The 18377-nt window shown below is 44.4% G+C and overlaps 1 protein-coding gene across 6 annotated transcripts in view; it reads right to left on the reverse strand.

The window, feature by feature from the left end:
• ZHX1 (zinc fingers and homeoboxes 1) overlaps positions 1–16681 on the reverse strand; it is a 28544-nt gene extending 11863 nt beyond the window's left edge. For 3 of the 6 annotated variants that reach the window (XR_010388047.1, XR_010388046.1, XM_064507844.1), the window contains exon 1: positions 16367–16681. The gene's annotated coding sequence lies outside the window, so the exon portion shown is untranslated. Of the gene's footprint in view, positions 1–11509; positions 11564–15927; positions 16130–16366 lie in introns of those variants that run through there. The other 3 variants (XM_064507845.1, XM_026110088.2, XM_026110090.2) reach the window with 3 other exon arrangements.
• Positions 16682–18377: the final 1696 nt, after the last annotated feature.

Consider the following 18377-nt stretch of genomic DNA (forward strand, 5'->3'; position numbering starts at 1 on the left):
AATGGGGAAAGAAATACTATTTTCCACAGTATGGTAACATGATTCGTTATTTTTGATTATGTGGATGGCAGAGGCTGGAGATAGGAGGGAAATGAGTAATTCTTAGCTTTGCATTTTGTTTAGGGAAAAAGAAATTGTTCATCCATAGCTGCCACACAGTGCTGTTCTATAAACTCTGGTTTTGAAAGTATGTGGCACACCCCACTTTTTTTCAAAATAATCCTCCTCCAGTGTTTTTAAATAGTGACCCTCCGAATTTATCTGCACTAATTCTGTGCCTACATCCAAACGCACAGCCTGACGCGATCGGCTCTTTACGCCAAGGATAAGGTTACACAGCATGAGGACACTGACAACGCTCCATAAATCCCAGGTTATCATCACCCCAGAATGACAATTATTTAATAGCACTGGACTTGAAAGATCCCCTCTCCCACAAGTTAGTGCTGGCAGTCTGCACAACCGTGCGCAAGTGTAAAAGATATTTATTTCAATGTATATAAAAGTACATATTGCAAGCCATCTCATTTATCTTGGCAGCAAGAGAACCGTGAAGCAAAACTAAATGGATCCATTTGTCTCACTGTCCTGCGGGATGAGAGGTAGAGTGTTATTAACCATACTGCTTCTCCGGGGGGCCAGATGACTCTTCACAAAAGAGACACACTTGCCAAGACTAAGTGTTGAGTAATTCTCCTGGGGAAGAGCTAGGTGGTATTACCTAACCCTTCTGCAATCTTGAGTAAAATTTCAGGAACGCCAGAAATGCCAGTTTTCAAAAGCTACTTGAGGGCTACTTCTGCTGACTTAAGTTGCAGCTTGAAAAGCGACCGAGGCACTTTGCAATGCCGCATCCATGCTGCACAATGTCGGATCTATGCCCAGGGCAGCCTGAGGGGGTAGGAGCTTGCTGAGGGTCAATGCTGACGTGGCACAGCCTCTAAGCAAAAGCATCATTTGACCCGGCATGCAGTTCAAAGCAAGCTCAAGATAAGTTTTTCTGGGTTTTTCTTTTTTTTTTAATTAAGTTACATTTCTACAACACCTCTCTATTTTGATTTGCTGTGGTTAAGTTTGGCTCACTGTGCATATGCAGATTATCCTACCCCTCTACCATTTGCCAACTGAGCAACACGTTTCTTTGATGCAAGCAGGTTTCAGAAAAAGAAAGCTTCATTTACACTCTTCTGACTACACTAAGATTTTTTTTTTAAGAGGATGTTGTAATTTCAAAAACCTATGTTTATGTCAACACAGAGCTATGAAGAGCTACAACAGCATTCGCTAAAATCTTAACAAAGCAAGATGCTTGCAACCCCTCCCAGCCTTCTGTCCTCCATAAACTTCAGAAACTCTGTTCCCTTCTCCTTGCTGCTAGTGGCATTATTCCATCTGCAGCACCCTGCTTGACACGTTTACCAGGGGATTACGGAAACTCAAAGTTGAGTAGTTTATCAAATCGGTTATGAGCCACCCTTACATGTCAGCTCGTCTAAGACACCTCTCCCACACTGCTTACAGGAATGCCACGCAGGACCCTTGTCAGGTATCTTGACTTCAGTAAGGTTTGCAACATCCCAGTTAACCCATTTCACTAGGCCAATTACTCTGGCAAAAAACAAACAAACAAACAAACAAACCAGGTTGGCTTCACAAAATCTGTTTTTGACAAATCTACAATTTTTTTTTAGAACTTTGTTGTTGTCTAGGTGCTTACAGACTCATTTTTAGTAAATTCTTCCTGTATCTTTCTGGGAACAAAGATTTGGTTGACTGATCTATAAACCCCTACGTGTTGTCCTCTCCTGCTCATGCCTCTCTCCCTCATTTAGGAGTAGGTATTACGTTTGCCTGTCTCCAGTCCTCTGGGACCACCCCAACCTCCATGAGCTCTTACAGATCATCAGTAATGGTTCAGAGATTGCTTTGGCTTGTCCCTGAAATACTTCAGGGCCAACCGCATAAGGTCTGCATCATGACTAAATATCGTTTAAGCTTTCCTTTTCCTGTTCTGCCCTGTGTTTTTATCCCTTGGTGTTAATATTGAAATAATATTGTGCAATTTGGTTTGTCCCGGCATGCTTCAGGTGTTTGTAATATGTCAAAAGCAGCATTTTTGAGTGAAAGAATTTGGAGAAAAACTTTAAATTAGTTCCACTTTTAACCTGCCAAGACTTACTCATTATTGTAATCCCCTTTTGGGATTTTACCTCAGTTTTTCATATGGGCTACATTCCCAGCAAAATGAACCCACAAAATGGACCATATCCCAGCGATAAAAAAATTTAAATGCAAGCATACATTTTTGAAGGTTCAGGACCTTAAATCGTATCTTAGAACAGGCAATTGCTCAGGAAGCTGCTCTTCACAAATGGAACATAAACCGTTAATAATCCCAATTAACTAACTGTTATTTTAACAGAGATTTATTCTCCAGAGTGAAATTCAACACTCATAGTTCCCTCTATATCAGATTTGGATAAAGCTTTAAATAAACATTTTCTAAATGCAGAGAGAAACCTGCTTGGAGAAGGAAAAGATAAAGGGCTGAAGCAGGAGATGCATGTAAAAAAGGTGTTTCTCACACAAATTTTTACCTACCTCTTCTCCCCTCCCCAGTAAGAAGCAGCAAATGCAGCAAGGGGTAAATGAGATTACAGAAAGTGTTCACTCTGTGTTCAAGTTGTGCGCTTTATGAAAAGTCGTTTTTCCCTGCTTGCTGTATGACACTTTTATCCAGCAGGCAGGCAAAGAGGAAAAAAAAAAATCAAAACCAAATAACGTGATTGCAAGAATACGCACAAGCAGGGTGACTCAGGAGAAGATACTGGCAGTGGAAACTGCTTCTAACTTATAAAATCACTTCGATTCCAAGTTGCCTACAATCTTCCTTAACACAGAAAACGCTATTTTGTCTTTTCCTTTTATCTTCTGGCTAACCCGTGACAACGTGGGATCGTCAACCCTTTCGTTAGCCTCCTCCTAACTAATTATTCACAGTAGATATATCCAAAGTCAAGGACGGTTCTGCACGGAGCTCGCGCAGGCTAAGCCGCTCTCATCGGTGCTGCCCCTACTCTATGCTGCCATGCAGCGAGACGGGTGAAATGCTTTCTTTTATTCTGCCTCTTTCTTCAGTCGCTCATTAGTCACAAAGTTCAAAGGGCACAATCGCTCACTGCTGCAAAATAAAAACCAAAGCTCAGTTTAAACCTGGCAATGGTCACATTTTCTTCTAGTTTTAAAATAAGGTCTGGTTCCAATCCAGCAAAGCAGCAATGCATATCAAACTGATCTCAGGAGGACTTCACTTGTGCTGGAAGGTAAGGGCCCTGCTGCACTACAGTCTGCAATGTGGGCTGCATGCACCAAAAGCTCCTGCCCTGTCTGCCCGCCCGCAGCTGCAAGATAATCCAAACCTGGACCCGTGCTGAGGCTGAGAACGAGGGACCCGGCGCAGCAGCAACCGTGTCTGCCACAGGACATGCCACCACACTTCCTTGGTTAACTCTCATCCCCACTGGTTTTAATGGGTTACTAAGCAGCTTCCATCAAAATAAACTGTTCAGAATATCAGGCCAGAAGTGACCATTAAATGACCTCGCTTATCTTTCTCTGTTATAAAATGCCTCCCAGGTACCCCTACAATGAGCATGGTAATTTGTGCTACTGCTTTTGACATATAAAGCCATAACCGGACTTTATGCCCGATCCTGTGGACGCTACTGATCGCATCTCACAAGTACGTCATCATAACTGCCTTGACCAAGAAGGTCCTTCAACATACCCGGCACCGCGCTCTGCTCCGCAGGCACACAAACACGTCTTTCCTACATCAGCCCGTCAGCTTGGCAGCTCAGCTTCACATAGGCAGGTCTTGATTTTTAGACCTCCACAGTGTTCAAGTCAAATTGTGAGCGCTTGATACTTCTAACCTCACGTATCTCTGGTGATTATTCTTGAAAGTGAATATCAGACCCGGTTAAGATCACTTATGCAAACGCTTATCATACCCAATAAACAGTAGCAGAGCTAGGGATATATTTTTTGCATAGTTACAGCTCTGTTTTGTTTTGCTTGCTGTGCTGTTAAATAAAAAAAGACAAGAAGAGAAAAGAAATTATTGACCTGAAAAGATTTAAAAGAATGTTTTGGGTTGAATAAACATTTAATTCAGCCCCCCAAATGTTTATTCCATACTGGCTTTAAAAGAAATAGAACAGAAAAAATTATTCCTTTTAAAAATTGTTTATCAAAAAAGTTTCTTCTCAAAATGCCAAAACAAAAGGTTTTGTTCTCTTGGGATTTCCTTCTTTAAAATGGAATGATCTGGCACAGGCACGATTTCACAAAGTGTTCCTTTCAACTCCTATCTGCATTCTTTTAGCTGAAAAATTTCTAGAGACCTTAGCTTTCCCAGGCCCTAGTCTCGTGCTGGAAGTACACGGCCTTCCCTTCGCTCCCGGAGCTCTTGTCCCCAGACACCTTTCAGCCTTTCCAGAGACCACAGCAGCAGTCCCGCAGATGGTCGCCCCACTCCTCCTCGACTCATCGCTCGCGCTCTGCGGGCACCCCCGCGCAGAGGGGACACAGCGCGGCACAGGCTGTCTCCCCTCCCGTCCCCTCCTCCACCGAGCGCGACTAACAGTACGTGCCCTTGTCACACTGGAAACCAGACTTCAGAGAGGCTGCTATTTGCCTTCGTTAATATTTGCCTGTCACCGCAGTAATGTGAAATCCTCTCGGTAGCAGGCTGGAGCTCTCTTCCCTTCAGACGAGCGGGACCAGCGCTCAGGGCTCACCGGCTCCCAACGCTCCTGCAGCTCCTGCTTGGCCAGAGATATTTGTGGGACCAGAAGCAGCAGTAGTTCAAACACTGCATTCCTACCAAAATAATAACCTAGACAGGCAGCGGAGGAGGATTCATTAAATACAGGTGGTTTAAAGCAGCCTGCAAGGGTGCATGACAGGCAGAAAAGCATGATGGAGAGACAGTAACAAAATATCCTGCAAATTCTTCCTTGGACACCAAAAGGTGGTGATACATTATAGCTCATAATGCTGCCAATTTTTTTTTTTTTAAACAGCAGAGAAAGGCATTTCTCAGACCTCAGGGCTAGATCCTTGCCAAATTTCAAGTTCCTGTGTCAAATCCCTGAGGTACAGAGCTGTTCAGAAAAAGAAAGATAATATGTTTTTTACATCGAGGCTGCCTGTCTCTCTTCTCTTCCCTTCCCTGCTTCCCTTCACACTCTCTACTAGCTTTGCTTTTGAAACAGTTGAACGTTCCCCCAAAATTCAAGGAACAGAACAAAAACAGCCTCTAAACAGAAACAACATTTAAGAAATTCTCATCTAAAAGATTATAAGAAAGTGAAAATAGGACTTACAATAGACTTACCAGGTAACACTAATATGCACTGCTACACACTCCACATGTACACACACACACTTAAAAATAAGTCAGGATAGAGACCCATGATTTAAGTAAAAGGATCCCAAAACACCTGACATAAATGTATAAAGCCAGTGTTTCACAAATGGGAAAAAGCAAGTCCTTGGAGTGTCACTTCGAAAGCAAAACATTATGATTCTATTGTATAGATTTGTTTAATGCTCATCAAGGTGAAGACTAATGCTTGAAGGTGTATTATCAAGGCTGCAACTGCTCTTCAGAGCCTCTTCCAACACCTACACCACTGTGGGCTCTTGCTCACGCGTGCTTCCTCAAAACATCATCTGTAAGCCTCAAACCCACTTGCTTCCCATCCCAAGTCTTCCTTAAAGCCTCCTCCAGCCTCTTGGACCTGCCACCACTTCCTGAGGAAGTGGCTTTGAGAAAGTCAAAGAGCACAAACTGCACAGAAAGCCCTTTATTTTCTTTGCCACGTGATTTGCTTCTCCACCTTCTGGGCAACCAAAAATGTGAGCTGATATTTCAGAAAAAAAGGTTTAGGTGGCTCCAGAGTATTTTTAGTGTTATATAACAGCTTTAAAATTGTAAGTCATATCACATAAAGATGGTCAAGAATAAGAGGTCACCTAGTCCGAGAGACTCCTCCATATCGGAAGGGTGTGGATGTATTTTTTGTCCGTGCTCGCAAGTACAGAGCACCTTACAGAACTTCTTTAGGACGTAATCCTCTGACCTGATCCAGCCAACACTGTTCATGTAGCAGCACTTTTCACAACACAAGTACAACGGTTAAGTTTCCCTCTCCACATGCAGAACACTCAGCCACTGACATTAAGTGTAAGTACTCCCAGAAGTACTCCCAGTTCAGCCCAAAACCACTGCGAGGACCAAAGTAAGCTTGTCAAGCTAGTTCAGGCTCATCTGCATCCGGCTGCAATACCAGCATATTTTTGGTATGCTACAGATGAACGTTAAGGGATGTTATAAGTAACAAAGCAGATGCTCTCACATTCCACATTTCCTTACGACAAACATCATTTTTGAGGCACAGTGATAATAGAGTCACAGCATCTCAGTGCTGGTCAGGGACTGACACTGGCTGCCCACACAGGTTGTGGAGATCTGCTGGGAACTTTTAAGGAATTTCCATCCTCGGAAGTTTTCAAAACTTGTCTGTACAAAGCCCTGAGCAATCATAACTTCAAAATTAACCGTGCTTCAAGCAGGAAGCTGGACTAGCTGATCTTCAGAAGCCCCTTCCATTCCAATTTTTTCTAGGATTTTTGGATGTTTCAACTCATAACTAGAAGAAAAGAAGGCAGACCAAGCTGTCTGCATAAACACACTCTGCAGGTCTTAACTACCTACTAAAATACCACTGCGCACCAAGTTAACCTTTGCCAAAAGCAAAGCATTTTTATTTGCAACAATGACTTGACTCCACCCTCCTGCTGAGTCCTGTCCTTTACTTCGCAGGTCCTCCTGCTGACTTCTGTGGGAGACAACATGTTATTCTGCATGTGACAAAGACTGATCCCCGCCTCTTTTCCCCACTGTCATGCATTCACAATGTGGATAAACACCGCTTCCTGCCGATCAGTCCAGCGACAAGGTAAAAGACAGGGGAATATATAGCATTCCCAGTACAAGATGTGCAATAAATAGCTGAATCTGGAAGTAAGGTCACATTTGGAAGTCACCGAGAGATGACTGTGCTCAAGTTACAATCGAGTTATGACGAATGTTAAAGAGCTAACAGACCAGAACAAGTTTCTCAGCCCACTGCACAGCGAGCAGCAGGTTCACAGTTACCATGTTTTACCTCACAAGTGCTGCTGGACTAAGAGCTGGGCGACAGGCGGATGCTGCCCCATGGCTCTTCTAAGCTGATCTACATGAAGGCCTTCAGTCAGCAGAAAAGTAACTCAGTAAAAAGAAGAAAGTCTTCCACCAGATTAGTTCTTTGCTCCACTTTTATCTCTTGGCTACAGGTGATGACACTAATGCCAGCAGGGGCATTACCATGAGGGCGGGACCATGGCATTTGACCGAGGCTGATCTACACATCAGCTTGGACAAACTGTGAGATCAAAGCCTGAGCTGATACCGCTTCCAGGCTCATGATCGAAATTCTCACAGTGAAGCCCACCTCTGTGACTTAATTTCCACCAGAAATATGTCCCCCACCCACCTTGTAACTGCTTAGAGCCCCACTCGAGACCGCAACCTCCACTCTGGGAACCGCTGACCTAGGTAACCCAGGGGGCTGCATCTTTTGCCCTGTTTTCCTGAAGATGTCAGGCATGCGAGCAGCTCTTGCAGCAGAAACATAGATCCCTGACGTTCAGTCCTGGCACAGAAGTAAAAAAGAAGATTATAAAAAACCCAGACTACTCAGTTTCACTTTTTCTCTCTCATGTACTAGCATAATCCGGGAAAATGTGCACAACAGGGTTTAAGCAAAAATTAACTAGTTAACCAAAACACTGCTATTAAGATGAAGCGCTGTGGGGCCTTTTTACATTAAATTTAAATGCAGAATCAAAAAAATCCAATTACTTCTGTTTTAAAATATAGAGGTAGTTTAAAGCTACATAAGTAGCCTAGGGTCAAAATCATGTTCTTACTGATTTGAATGAGAATGGACACTAGAATTCTATAAATAAACACACTATGTATTTAAAGATACATTTAAGAAGCAACTTGAAAGGCTCCAAAATAAAAAAAATACACAGTACAAAACTATATACCATCAGAATGAGGGGTAAGAAGAAAAGATTCAGTTTTATGCTTAAACATCCTATTATCTAGAGCAGGAAAAAATCAAAATTGGTTTTAATCAGAAACACTCTGTGAATTTTAATTTATATTAACATTTCAAGTATATACTAAACATATTCCTTCACATGAGTAATACCTATCTAATTTATCAACACTAAAACAGTTACCCTCATTAAGAGCACCGATGAGTGGTTCTGAATAGCTGAAGTACTGCTCTCGCTGTAAACACATAAGTTTTCATTAATAGGATAAGAGTAACGAGGAAAAAATCAGTGTTAAAAAAGGAGAGTTTTGATTCGCACACATTTTTCTTTTTAGAGGCAAGTCGCCTTAATTAAATAGAAAATTCTTAGTCAAAAGACTGAATCAGTGGCAGTCAATGACTGGCAGCAAGGAACACATTCACTTTGCAGGCAGCTGCACTGAGTGATGATGGCTCGAGTGATCTTCTGAATGACAGAGGACTCGTCTCCCTCCAAGTTGAAAAAGCAGTTTGTTTTCTATTTAAAATCTCCATTCATGCTTGAGCCCAAGCTTTACCAGGTCTAAAAATCTTAATGGACATGGATATGTTATCACAGAAACAATCAGTTTAATAAGTATGAATAAGTATCATGTTTTGTCTCATGTATCAGTAGGCTTTAAAACACAAAGCCATGCTTGAATAAATATATTCTTAGGTATTCTACATATTTATAGTAGCTTAATTAATAATACAGCCATGTTATGCTGTTTAGGGGAATTTTTAATTAAATTTTAATTTCAAAACGAAAGCTGTTTGACATAAATTGTGAGTAACAGGAACTAATCATTATCTGAAAAATAAGATTTGCATAATTCACCATTGGATACGAAAATGACAAAATGTAAAAATTAAGAGTCTGAGTAAGCATATGTTAAGACAAAAGACGGATAAACACGCACAGATATAATTTACCTCTTTAGTAAACAAAACTCTGCAAACTACCACCATATCAAACAATGCAAATCAGTGCTATTTCTGAAAGTTATCAAAAATACAAATGCAAATTCAGATTAAAATACAGCATTTAAATCAAGGTTCCCTGCTTGCAGATTTAAACTGTGATTAAATCCCCTATTTTAAACCACTTGGATTTCTATCAGTTACTCCAGTTCACATCTATCGGGAATGTTTAGGAATTAATGCACTAGTCAAATGATTTTTGGAGGGCAAAAAGGGACTAGAAAGATTGGTAAAGAGAGACAACAAGTCTAGTGTCATTATTAAAGCAACCAAATTAAAGCAGTCCAGGATAAGACGAGGGTGTGGTACTCAGCGAGAATGTTTATGCGAGTATCCAAGTTTAGCCTAAGAGAATAGGCAGGCCCGGGAAGCCCCTGGGAATAAGATGCATCTGTTGTTGTAGGCAGCCCCTGCAAAATGTTACTGGTTCACAAGCCTGGGGCAAGCGGGTTTTTCACCCCCTTCCCCCTTCTCCTTTATTTTTTTTTCTTTTTTTGACAGCCAAGTACAATATTAGCTTGCTTTTTTTTTTTTTTTTTTTTTTTGCCATCATCAAGCTGAGGCTGGGTGAGAATATTTTGTGTCTAGACTAATAAATGTTTGCAAAGATTTTGCAAGACCGGTTTATGGGAACAGACTCTACTTTTTGTTTTCTGCTGGCAAAAAAAAAAGCAGCATTAAAAGCAAATGAGCACCATCACGCATTTGTTTTAAATTGCGTATTACAGCACTGCTATTTTGTGTGCAATCAATACATAATTCGGAAGAAAAATGCTTTTAAAATTCAAAGCTATCCCTGAGCAGCTAAGGTTCTCTTGGAAACTGAAGGAGGAGTCTGAAATTATTGTTCTTTTGTTTGCAACCCCCAGCGGGAAAGGCAGCACACAACTAGAAACCACTGTGCTTTGAGGCAGCATGAATCAGTAAGAATAAAGATCACCCCCCCTTCACTTAAACATGAGATATTAAAACCGAATCTAGGACAAAGGTAAACTAAAATAGACGCTTTCCTTCCCAAGCAGTTATTGGGTTAAATAAAATATCAAAAGGGATTATACAAATCTCATAACTTCCTCTACTGAAATTAAATAAAAACACTTGCATTTTGCAAAACGTGGCTTCTCGAGATCCCAATTAGAAGCATCGACTTCGCCAGTGGAAATTACTGGGATATGCATGGACCAAAGCCCACGTTTTCTTTTTTAATATTTGTTTTGGAGGGCGGGGTATCCCAAAATGAAATGGCTGACTGAGCTCTTTATTTCATTGCTTAGGGTGGAAACGGCTGAATCTTTCCACACAAAGTAGCACAGAGAAGCTACTCCTGCGTGAAGCGAGCTTCGGTCCCAAGCCTCCCGCGGGCTCGCGCACCCGGCTGGGGCCGCGCTCAGCGTCCAGACTTCAGCATCGCCTGGCGAAGAAGAGGACTCTTCCCCCCAAACCAAAAAGCATCACTCTTTCTCCTGTTCGGTAATTCATCAGTAATAAGTACACGCGGATTAGCTCCAGAGAGAGGGTATCCACTCACGTAACAATGACGTTTCCCCAAATTTCGCCCTTCGGCTAGCTCGTGCCCATACGCATCTGGCTACGACGGCGGTACCAGTGTTGCCTGCTCTCGGTCAGTGAGGATGTGCGAGCACAAGGTATGGCCATGCATTTGCACTGCCATCATTCAAGCAAATATCAATATACTGGGAAGCTTTAAAGCACCGATTTCTAAAGTAGAATTTTAGTGTATTCAATAACATAAAACTTCTCTCTCTCTAAATATTTAAACATTATACACATAAAGATAAATAAATATGTATATACAATCTAAGATTTGCACACATATCTATTTCGTTAGTATGCGCTGAATAGATTTGTTTTACTTCAACATTACTCCTTTTTCTTCACTTCTCCCCTCCTTTCCCAAGAGGGAACAAACAACTAATATTAACCAGGCCTTTTTTCCCCCTGGAGGAATCCTAGAACCAGAGAATTAAAAGAAAAAAAGCTACTTCTCAAGACTCCGATTTAAAATGAATGTTTGTGCGCTGCAAGATGAAACTCCCTAAGCTTTAGTCTTCTCACAGAAAACAAAGTCTCCTTCCATCTTAAATTATTCCTGTTAGTGAAATAAAAAAATGAAGTCTTTACTCGCCAACAGAGGCCTCCAATAAATTTAAGTAAAGCATATTAGTTTGAAGAATATTCATAAGATACAAGGAATAAAGGTGTGGGGGTTTAAATCATTTTTAAATAGAGATCTACGGCCTGAGCAGGTATCTCGTATAGACACCGATTCCACGAACTGTCCATGCACAAAAAGCTGTTGAACTCACATGAAGCTCCAAGTATGGTGAAGCTCTTTGCAATCCAGATCCTCACGGAGAAGTCTGCAGGACAGAGAGCCATAAATATTCAACATTGCAAACCAGGCTGGATAAAGTGCAGTGCTCAATGCTCCAGAAATTCCACCCAAGCTACAAAAGTGTTTCATCACGCTGAGAATCCTACTGAGAAACAGAAACTCCTGAGTTTTCATGCTTGCTTCATCTAGCTCGCTCTGCAACTGCTGCCAAGTTCCTAAGCAACTCCTGAAACAACCCTGATTTGCAGAGCATCCTCAACTTCAGTTGCTGCTGGAGAAGGCAACTGACCTGTACACGGAAAGGCAGTACTCCTCCACTTTGAAAATATTCTACGGATTAACGAGGTATCTGGATTTTTTGAAGGAGCACACAGCTATAAGATTTAAATACAAGTCATCTTAGTACACCCCATGGATTAATAATTGTTCCTTCCTCACCCCTTCCCAGTTGCTCCTCCTCCATTCTTTTTACGATATATTACATTTCTAGACCCCATTTTGTTCTGATTAGCAGACAGATCCTTATGCCCACACACAGACCCAGGAGTCAGGTTTTAAATTCAGCAGTATTTTGAGGTATGAAGACTATCTTTCCATCGGGTACATAGTTACAGTAGGGAGGAATACAGTCACATTAGCCGTGTTCTGATTAGGCCAATACACCTCAATTTTAGGGAAGTCACTGTGACTATACCGCTTCTGGTCCCCAAGCTTACACACCTCTACCAACACTGCCTGCGACTACACAAATGTGCATTTTAATACTGTCTCATCTTGCAAAGATGCTAAGGACTTCATGGATACAAATAAGCACTCTCCTAACCTATAAACAAAGACTCAAGTCTTAAAACCTCTACGAAACGTGTGCCTAATTCATGGCGGTCGTTATAAGCTGACAGCTATTTCCTCTTTAATTATACGTGGTTCACAAGATGCTCTGAAGATTTAGCACGCTGAATGTGTGGGACTTTTACTGTAATCCTTGGAAAGTTGCAAAGCTCGTTCCTGCCCTTCTGCCTGGTGGGGTGAACTTGGCTGTCGCGATGCTCACACAACGTTGCTGGCTTTGCCAAAGAGCGAGGGCTGGTTTTACGCATGCTTCGTTACACAGCTCTGCTTGCCCACTGTTAAACACAACTGCCAGCTTCGAGGCTTGCCTCAAACCGTGGGTCCCACTGGCAGCACGTTAAGTTCCTTCAACTCCTACCAGGACCAATGGATAAGGAAGGGGAGCAGCAGATTGCAAAATGCCACCGGTGAGGGCCAAGGTGCACAGTGTGAACCTGAGAAAACACACACACTTTCTTGAAGGGCTCTAAACACATCTTGAATCCTGTTCTTCGGAGCTTGAAGATACCGAGCTCTTTTAGACCTGTTCTCTATCTTAAATAAAGGTAAGAATAATATTCTTACCTAAAAATAGGTGAGAACAGTCTATGAGGTAAAAACTGATTAATAAATCCTGAAAGTGTTAGCGTTCTAGCAGAAATCAAGCTTTCAAAGGAAGTTGGCAATCTTTGCTATCTTCTTTGCTATCTTCGGTATCATTTAAAGGGTACAAGAAGTAGCAATATATTTGAAGTTCTTTAGTTTATTTTTTCCCCTAAGTGTTCTCTCGTCTGGCCGCATCCATTCCTCTTCTACTGGTGAGCAATTTCCCAGTTCCTGTGCTTTAGCATGATCCTGCCACGTTTGCAATTTTAACAATATAGTAAATGTTCTACTCTGCATTCTTGCTCTTGTCCCTTAAGATCATACTCTTTTTCACTGAATTCCACTTAACTTTACAGCTACTATGTTCTCAAAGATCCCAAGGATAAGAGAGCAGTATATATCTTGCCAAAAGTGAGGACAGCAGACTTATGCCCAGTTTGGACTGATTTTCTGAAGCTGGTTAGAAAGGAACCGCTGGTAGTAGTGATTCTGTTTTAGGGAATACCTCGCAGTCCACCAAACCCTGAAGGATACCAAGGAGAAAAAGACCCAAGTTCCTTCCAGTTCCATGACTAAAAGATAACAGAACTGGAAGGGAAACATCAGTTAGAGTGATGCAAGGCACACAGTTATGAAATGTCATCTGGCTGGTACAGGATAAGGAACTGTATCATTTTGGGTAGCTTCCACCTCCACAGAAAAAGAAATAACTGTTTATACAGCAAAGTGGTTTGAATGCTTGGGAAGGTGCTAAGCTAGAACCAAAGAAAAAAAAAGAAAAAAAAAAGAAAAGGAGGAGAACAAAAAGTGGAATAAATGAGCAGCTAGCAACATAATAAAGATGCTGAAAACAGAAGTAATCACATCCTTTTGGTGGCTTGAAGAAAGAAGCATCTTTAATGGCTAATTTGCTAATATTAGAAACCTAAATAATAAAAAAAACATTGTATTCTTATGGGCATATATTCAACAAAGTTGGCATTATTGACACGCGGAGGGGAGATGCACATGACTAGGATGGTAAGATCAATATTGCTGCCTCTTTAGGAAATATCAGATGAACAAAAGACAAAGGGGAAGCGGTACTACACTGAAAATGGCATCGCTCGTCTACAAGTCACTGACAAGTCGGGGGCAAACCACCTTGGACTTCTATGGATCAGTGACCTCACATATATAGCACAAGGTGGAGAGGGAATGCTGACCATTCGCCTGCAGAAGGGGACAGAACGTCCAGGCCTTCGCGCTAAAAGCGTTAAGGGCTCCCCCCCACCATCACAACCCCAACGCTGTTATCACGTAGGACTTAAATTTCAGCAGCATACACAAAAAAAAAAAAGTCTGCCAATTTTGAAAGAGGCTCAGGTTTTCAGCAAATTAGAGAAGATAATTTCATAATATTAAAATGTTGCATGTGACACAAGGGAAATCTAAATTAGACGTCGCTTTGACAGGTAAAGAGCAAGTGAACATCGAAATAAAGATTAGCCACAAGTGATCGTGACTCGATTATACTTGCTATGCGCAAACAGAATAAAACCCAGTTTATGGTACTTGGTGCTTTAAAAGTTCCAATTTCACATAGCTGGAAAAAAATTCTCAACTCAAACTAGAAGACAGACTCTGACTTTGTAAGACTGAGAGTTTTTTAAAGACGACTTCTGTAAATTCCAAAGACGTCATCTCCCAAACAAGAAGGCCATAAACGTTCAACATAACTAGATGAAAAATTTCATCTAGATGTAACCCTCTCCTTCAGATTACACGTAATAAATAGGGGAAGGGGAGAAATAAGGGGGAAAGCTCAGGGATAGTAATAAGCTTAAGTCAAGAGATACGCGTGGTTAAATGGAGCAGAAGACGCAAGGAAGCGGTCCTTCCAGTACAGGAGGAACAAAGAGGAATCCTCACCATAGCACAAAGTCCATTATTTGTTAGTAACGCTTCAGCATTGAGAAATCCTCAAAAGGCAGAGCTGTTCAATAAACAGCCGTAACACCCTCCAACGATGTAGCTGTAAGCAGCGATAAGTATTCTCTCTTCCACAGCAACTTGCAACGATAAATGACAGCGGCGATGGCCAGACACCAGGACCCTTGATCCTGCTGAAGCACGCACAGGTCATCCGGGGTGCTGCCAGAGAGCAGGGAATCCAGCAAAAGACCCGGGGATCATTAAAAGAGTGGAAAGGGAGGCCTTGCAAGGAAAAGCTCTGCCTCAGACCGTCGTGCTTACCAAAGGCAAGCTCAGGGCAATCACAGTGTACATACGTGTATGCTACCCGAAACGAGAGAGCAGAGGGCTTTCCAGACTAGCAGAGAGGCAACAAGAGCCAGTAGCTGCAAGTTAAAAGGAGATAGTTTCAGCTGTAAAAAAATAGCATCTCTTTCTAACCAGCTCGGAGGGATTCGTTCAGCAACACGGCTGAAAGGGGCTGTTCCGCTGACAACGCCTGAGCGCATCGGCGCGCGGGCTTCCCAGCAACGGCTGCTCCTCCAAAGGGGTCCTGACCTCGGGCAGCCCTGCAATTTCCATCGCACAGGTCGTTTTAAACAGCTGGAAACGGGCTTTTTTCTGTTCCTGCACCAACCCATAAGCTCCCCTTTTCTCGTACGAAATCCTTCTAAACCAAACAAGACAACAAGACCGCTGGCCGCAGCCAACAGCGCAGCTTTAAAGATTCTGTCTCGCTCTCAACTTTAATGAGACGTCGGCGCCCGTGTCACAAGCCCCACAACCAAACCCGCTCTTTGCGTGCCTCGACGGCCCCGATGCGCACCGCACATCTCTTAAAAACGAGCCGCGTCCACCCCAGCCCGCGCACCCCGACGCGCCCCGGCCTTTTAACGCCGCTCAGCGCCCGGCGACCCCCGGCCCCCTTAGGTTATTTAACCTACTGCGGCAGCAAAGCGGCTCAACATAAAGCGTGGTGGAAGAGCAATGAAGCAAAAGTACCTGGTGCCCCGACCCCTCCGCGCTGCGGGGCTACGCACTTTGCCGGAGCGGCTGCCGGTGCCCGGCGCTGCGCATCCTGCTTGGCGGCAGAGCCGGAGCCGCCGCCGCCCCGCAGTCCCCCGCCCCGCGGCCGGAGCGGCGGGGAGGGACCGGCCCCGGCGCTGCCGCTCGCCGCCCCGCGGCCTCGCCCCCGCGCCACCGGGCGCCTGACAGCGGCGCCGGGGCTCCGGGCCGGGGACGAGGCCGGCCCGGGCGCTCGCCAGGCCCCAGGCGGGCGCCCCCGGCGCAGGCGGGGAGCCGCCCTGCCCGCGGGGAGGCGCGGGGCGCCCGCGCAGCGCCCGGCCCGCTCCCGCCGGCTGCGGCGGCGGCCGCCCGGCGCCGCCCCCCGCGCTCGCCCTCTGCCCGCCGCCGCTGGGGGAGGGGGGGGGGCGGCCCCTACCTGGCGGCGGCGCCGCGCTGCCTCGCCGCCTCCGCCGCCCGCCGCCGCTCACGGCCGCGCCGCCATCTTGCGCTCCACAAACTACTGCACTTCTTTCGGGGCGGGGGGGCGGCGGGTGCGCCGCCACCTCCCAGCGCCGCCGCCGGCCGCCCAGGCCCTCGCCTCGCCGCGGCCCGCGGCGCCCACTCGCATCCTCCCGGCGCCTCGCCGCCCCCGGGCTGCGCGGGGAGGCCGGGCAGCGGCGCCCGGAGCCTCAGCCTCCCTCGCAGGGAGCGGGGGCGGAGCCGCTCCGCCGCCCCGCCCGGGAGGCGGCGGGCACCAGCCGCAGGGCCGCCCGGGCAGCAGGGCAGCTCCGGGCCCCCCGCCCTCCCAGGGCACCGGCGGCGGCGGCTGGGGCAGCGGGTCGCGGCGAGCGGCCCGTGCACGAGAGAAGGGGGCAGAAGCCCTGGAGGTGCCGAGAAACCTTAACGGGGCGCTGCAGGATCAGCAACAGCTTCGGCCAGCTCTAACCGAGGTTTCTATACCTACGGGAGGGATTTGCCTCCGATAGTATGTGTGTGTAACTTCTAGGGACACCATAGGCTTTAACCTCATAGCTTTTCCTTCCCTGCAACTCTGAGATTGCACCAGTTACCCCGAGCCTGTCAGCACAGAGGGGAGTCAGCATATGGCCCAGAGCCCCCACCCCGGGCTTTAACGAACTGGCACCAAGTTAAAGGTTTGGGGGAAAAAACTACAAAACCAACGCACGTTCTTTTTTTTTGTTACACCTACTCTCGGAGCTCAGAGGAAGAGGACCTCGTCGGTTAACACATACCCCAGTGGTTTAGTCAGCATTTAGTTTTAACTCCTGCCACATGCTGCTCTTGAACTGTTGTGTTTCTGCTTACTATTTTTTAGCAGTGGTTTGTAGTTTGGGGTCACACACTAAAATCTAGTAAGGTTCCCCGAGGTAGGAAAGGAGGAAGAAAAAAAAAACAAAAACGACGACTTTTAGGAACCACGAACAGCAATAGCATCACACCAACCTCAAGTCATTCAGGGAAGATCACTGAGATTTACACATTTATATGTATAATTTTTTAAAGCAATATATGTGCTGTTTCCTGTTGAGACAAGCAGTACAAAGAAGTTGAACCGAAGCTTTGAAGAGCAAAAGTTTTGATCAGAAAATTGTTTCTGGTTCTTAGTTTCCCACGCTGTCACTTCTTTTTTCAGGTTAAGAAAGAAATTTCCTAGTTACCATAGAATGATCTAACAGCGACTCCCTGGTGAAAGGTGCATTTTAGATGTCAGGCTTTCCACATCATCTTGAAGTGGTAAGAAATGGATTTTTGCTTCAATAATTTTTTCCCTCTCCTCTCCCTGGAGATGCAATGAAAGCTTCCTCGTGGCCACTGAATGCAAACGTGACCCATACTGTGGCTTGCAGATACAACACCAATATACAGCTTTTTGTTCATTTACATGCATCTACTTTCAAAATCAGAAAGTTTTATTTTTCACGTACAAGTGATGTGACACATCACAAGCTTGTAATGTGTGACAAGCTCATCAGACTGGCCTAGGAAACTGGACTGATGCTTGCTGCTCTTGTGTGCTAGCTCACATCCCAAAAACTTAACTGTGCAGAACCCAAATACAGGAGGAAGATGACAGTATAGTTAAAGCAAACAAGAAGAGAAGCACAAACAGATGTTCTCACAGTGTGTACTCCTTTGAGCTTCCCAGAAGCTATTTCCAGTCATCTTTCTCATGATTTCTCAGCTTCCCCCCATTACACAGGATTTAAAAAAAAAGTCATCTTGGAGAATACGATCAGCAAACCATACAGACCAATCCTGTCAATCTATGACAGCAGCCAACTAAGTTGGAGATCAAGCTAAGGCAAGATGAGACAGATTCCTTTATTCTTCAATATATGCTTTTCTTCCTCCCATGTTTGCCTTTGCCATATAACTGATAAACCAAGAATGGGGTAAGTACTTGCACTTAAAATACCAGTAGGAGT

This window comes from Dromaius novaehollandiae, chromosome 2, assembly GCF_036370855.1.
Source record: "Dromaius novaehollandiae isolate bDroNov1 chromosome 2, bDroNov1.hap1, whole genome shotgun sequence".
In the NCBI taxonomy this organism is placed as follows: Eukaryota; Metazoa; Chordata; class Aves; order Casuariiformes; family Dromaiidae; genus Dromaius; species Dromaius novaehollandiae.